Genomic DNA, 5,074 nt, shown 5'->3' on the forward strand with positions numbered 1-5,074 from the left:
AGAATTTCAGAAGCTGTTGTTGTTTTTCCTCCAGGCCTCAGTGCATTTTTTTTATTTATCAAAGAAAGATTTTACAGCCAGAAGAATTAGTCTGCTGCTGCCTCTTTAAAAGACTCTCTTCTCTTCATTGTTCCTGGCTTGCTTTGAAACCAGATGGTAAAACCAAGACTGGAACATCCTTTGGTGTCCAGAAGGAGGCCAGTCTGGCCAAAGCATTGTCATTCTTGTCAGCAACCAGAGTCAAAAACATTTTTATAGTTAATCATCAGGAATGCCTACTGGCTCTAACAGCCATTTATGCAGTATTTGTCAGCATGAAAGTTCCATCCACACCACAGATGACACGATGTCGGCAAGAAATGTGTTTCAATATCCCTCAGTGATGAGCAGAGCAAATTTTCATGGCTGACTCCCAAAGCAATCGACAATATAAAATTTAGTGCCGTACTTTTTTACCACATTGTGTGGATACCAACACCTTTCATTTTTACTCATTAGAACACAGGAAGTTTAAAAAATGCAGCAAATCACCACAAAAATTTTTAAAGAAATTAACCCACCCTAAAATGAACTTTCACTTCAAAAGATGTGAAGTTACAGTCTTAGACTGAGGAGCCAGAGTAATTTCATGGATGAGAGCCCACCAGTAAAATCCTGTTTCTACCTACATTTCAGTAATCAATTGTAGCAACGAGGCAGTGAATATAAAAATAACATTTAGAGTAAATGCATTATGCTTTAGAGTTAAAAGAGAGGAGTTTTAGGAAGGCACTGAGTAATATTTTAAAGGGTGTCAAGGGGGAGAGCTTGTCAGGCCTTGTGTCTAGCTAATGGAAACTGTTTGTTTTTAAAGTGCTATGGAGAAGCAAATCCAGATCTGGAGAGAAACGTCCAAAAACAGCTTCTCCACTTTACAGTTGAGGCTTGTCATCATATCAGAGGGACTCAGATGGCTATTCCATGTGACAGGCTCAAGGAGAAAACTTTGAAGGCGATGCCTAGAGTAGCAGAAATAAATCGCAATTATATACTGCAATATTGCAAAAGGGTCTAACACAGATCTGACTTCTTTGTATGATGGATCTTTACATATATAATTAGCGAAACAGTGTGCAGGGCACAAAGCCTATAAATTTAAGATCATAACTAACTGATAAACCCGTGCAGAAACACTGTTACTTTTTTATATTTATGCTGAGAATATGGTACAATAACCAGTAAAAGGGACAGAGGAAATTTAAAATAGACAATAGTCAGAAGTCCTTAAGACTGGGAAAAGAGATTAGCATGTGCTATTTTAAACTGGAAACAATTGAAAAAAAACATATTTTAGAGAAAGAATCTGAAAAACTTAGTCAGACTTTTGTTTACAAACTGATAGCCTTGTGGTCCCATGGTGAAGCACGAGAAAAATAATGCATCACATCTTAAGAAACCAAACACCACAGCAGAAAGCAATGATGCGGGAGACAGTACAAGGATGTCTTTCCAAGAGCCCTGCCTAATTTAAATGTCTTTTGATTGGCCAGCCGCTTTCATTCCCAAGCAAAAATGATTGGAAACAAGCTTTCTCCAACCCCCTACTTTAGTTGTTAACTGAGCCAATCACAAAACTGACTAGTTATAAACCTACAGAGTAAATAGGTTTATACATTTAAAAAAATCATGGCTCTCTAGCTGCCCTTTGCTGATTCAAGAAGAAATGCCTTCTTCTATTCCTCAAGGAAAAGTTATTTGTTTTGCTTTCTGAAGCATAAAGTGAGCCATAAACAGCTTTACAATAAATTAAAGTGTCCTGAGATCATCCCAATAGTGAGAGATATTTTTATTCATTAACCAAGGGGCTAGTCATTCTGTGATGGAAGTGGTCTGTGTTGGGTTAAAAAGCATTGTTCAGAAAGGAGTGTCAGGATTCTGGCCTTCTTTTGCTCTGTGTTTTATATAAAAAGAGAGCTTGAAATCACCTGGAAATAATTTTTTACAAAGTTAAACAGGGCCCCTGGTATCAATGTTCTCCTCACATTTATATTAAGGAGCTAATAAAATATAGATTAAATAAAGCCGGAGGATCCATGTAAGCCCTCACTTGTTATGTAAGAGACCAGAACCTTATGTAATAGTCATTTTTCTTACTAATTTTTCAAAATTTGAATGCTTTGTTGATACCAAGGAATACTGAATAATGGGGTTTAAAATGTTTTTTTTAAGCTGTTTGAATATGTGCAGAGCATTTGAGCTGCGTTTGCCAGTAGTTTGGTGACATCTAGTGGAAATAGTGATATGCAGTTTAAAGTACTGACTTAATCAAATCCTATACCAAAAGGAACTTGGTTAGGACTAAGAACATGGATAAATAATCAAAGACATTTCCCTACCTTCTATCTCTAAAGTAACAAGAGTAAGTGAGTTTAGTAATCCTTCTGAAAAAAAAAATACCTTGGCATCCATGTCAATCACTATTAAAAATATTTTTTTCTGGTTATAAAGTACATGGTTTTGGTAAAGAATTTGGAATAGAAACATACAAAAAAAACAAAAATTATCCATAATCCTTCTACCCACCAATAAACACTATTGATATTGTATGGCTTTTCATCCAGGCTTGTATATTTCAGTTGATTTTTTTTACTAAATTTGGATATTCTGAATATGCAGTTTTATATCCTAATTTTTAATCCTGTGAGCATTTTTGCATGTTATCAGGTATAAAAATAATTTTAATTATGAGAAGCAGAGAACTGTAATACTACTTATTTTCAGAATAGTATACTATAATTTTGTGAGTTGTACATGAAGACCCAAGAATGATATAGACCCTGAAACCTACATAATTTTATTAACCAATGAATTCCATTTAAAAAAAAATAATAGAGAAATGTGATTCCAATAAAGTTCTTTTATTAGCACAGATTTTAAAAAGACCATGCTATTCATGGAAATGTTAAATGTGTTTTAATCAACACAATTTTATTAAGTACTTATTACATTCCCAGACTCTAAATGTATTAAAATAAATGAGATCCAGGCCTTACCTGTGAGACCCAAGTGGTCTAATAAGAAAGAATAAAGTATTTTTTAAGTAATAGTATTACAATCAATATATAAAACTACAACAAAGGAAGAGTTATGATCTCTAGGGGAGAAGAAAATGAGAAAATTCTCAAAGAAGAGATGACAGCTGTGCAGGACTCTGAAGAGTAGACAAGAACGGAGGATGTTTCATATAGAAGAAAATCTGGGCAAAGGCAAGAAGCATGGGAAAGCTTAGTGTAGGTTGGTATCCCTGAGAAAACTCATAATAATGGAAGATGTGACTAGAGAGGCTAGATGGCTAAGGACATTTATTATGGAGGTTATGGAAACCCACTGAAAGTTCTTTTTCAAGGACAGTAACATGATTACATTAGCATTTTATAAAATCATGCTAACTAAAGTGTAGAAAATGAATAGGAGAGGACGAGACCAGCCAATAGACTGTCACAGAAATTCAGGAGGGAGACAGGAGAGCTGAACCAAGAAAAAGCAGTGAGTCTAGACAGAAAACAGACAGCTGAAGGCTGTTTAAAGGGGATAAACCCCCAAAATTAAATATGCTGGGTGATGGAGTTGTCGGTGCCAACAATGACCCCAAGTTAGCTATGAGGTGACTGATCGCTAACATAGCATTCAGGTAATTATTAGTTAAGGGGGAAATGTTTGTGATTTTTAGCTTGTGCACTGCAACCTAGTTTTTCGGATTGGACAAATCCTAATTATCTTATCATTTTATGATACATAGCAGGGAAAGAGGTATGCCCCTTATAAGACTGGTTCTGGTCATTGAATAGGTTTTCTTTGGCATATAGGTCAATGAAAAAGAAAATGTGGCATGTGTTCACCATCCCAGTGAATTTTAAATGCCTCAGAGTGGTTAACATCTCTAGTAGGCCTCTCTCTATCAGGAACACGCCTGGGTCTTCCCAGTCCTCCCCCTCTGACCCTTGCCCCCACCTCCCCCACTGCATTACTTCTATTTACCCTTCTCTCTCCTAAGCTCCAAGGGCCCCTTCTTTTGCCTCTGTAACTTGTTTCCTGAGCCCATTATTTCTACAGCTCACTTTTCTACCTCTGTGATTTGCTAAATAAACTTTCTCTTATAGTTTGAAAATAATAATAATAATAATCCTCAGCACAGTGCCAAGACTCAGGGGGTAAGAGGAATACTAAAGAGGTGAGAGACGTAATCAAGGAGAGTTAAAAGAAAACTAAATTCAGCTGTCTCAGAGATTTGTCGATATGGGGTGTCATTAGAAAGCGTAAATGACCTGCGAAATTCTTTGGTATTGAGAAGATATTTCTAAATGTAGAGATCAAAATTATATCATTCAAAGACTGTGTCTGCTCTTTTCCTCCCTGGCTACTTGAAGATCAACTTTCATCATGAATGACACAGTAACTATCCGGACCAAAAAGTTCATGACCAACAGACTACTTCAGTGGAAGCAAATGGTAATTGATGTCCTTCACCCTGGGAAGGCAACAGTACCCAAGACAGAAATTTGGGGAAAACTAGCCAAAATGTATAAAATCACACCAGATGTCATCTTTGTGTTTGGATTCAGAACCCACTTTGGTGGTGGCAAGACCACTGGCTTTAGCATGGTTTATGATTCCTTGGATTACGCAAAGAAAAACGAACACAAGCATAGACTTGCAAGACATAGCCTATATGAAAAGAAAAAGACCTCAAGAAAACAGAGAAAGGAACACAAGAACAGAATGAAGAAAGTCAGGGGGACTGCAAAGGCCAATGTTGGTGCTGGCAAAAGGAATAAAGATTCTTCAGTAACTATCTGTGGTGATTGTGCAGATTTTTCATGAGAGGATTAATAAACTAAGAACTTAAAAAAAGAAAGACTGTGCCTGTGTGCCTCTGTGTATATGCCTACATGCATACACAGTAAATTGGAGAGAGAGCTTGTAGAGTATGTGACTTGGAGACCTGGGTTCCCTGAGTAGTGGCCCACTAGTGATCTAACTCAACAAATCAACAAGAACCACGTGTTGTCTCCTTGCTATGTGCTCACTTCACCTG

The 5,074-nt window shown here is 36.7% G+C and overlaps 1 pseudogene; it reads left to right on the forward strand.

Annotated features, from left to right (window-relative positions):
* Positions 1-4,419: 4,419 nt before the first annotated feature.
* On the forward strand, positions 4,420-4,860 carry LOC139009115 (small ribosomal subunit protein eS24 pseudogene; annotated as a pseudogene).
* The last annotated feature ends 214 nt before the right edge of the window (positions 4,861-5,074 follow it).

Source organism: Myotis yumanensis, unplaced genomic scaffold (assembly GCF_028538775.1).
Source record: "Myotis yumanensis isolate MYYU_CA2020_CCGP unplaced genomic scaffold, mMyoYum1.0.hap1 SCAF_1, whole genome shotgun sequence".
Classification (NCBI taxonomy): domain Eukaryota; kingdom Metazoa; phylum Chordata; class Mammalia; order Chiroptera; family Vespertilionidae; genus Myotis; species Myotis yumanensis.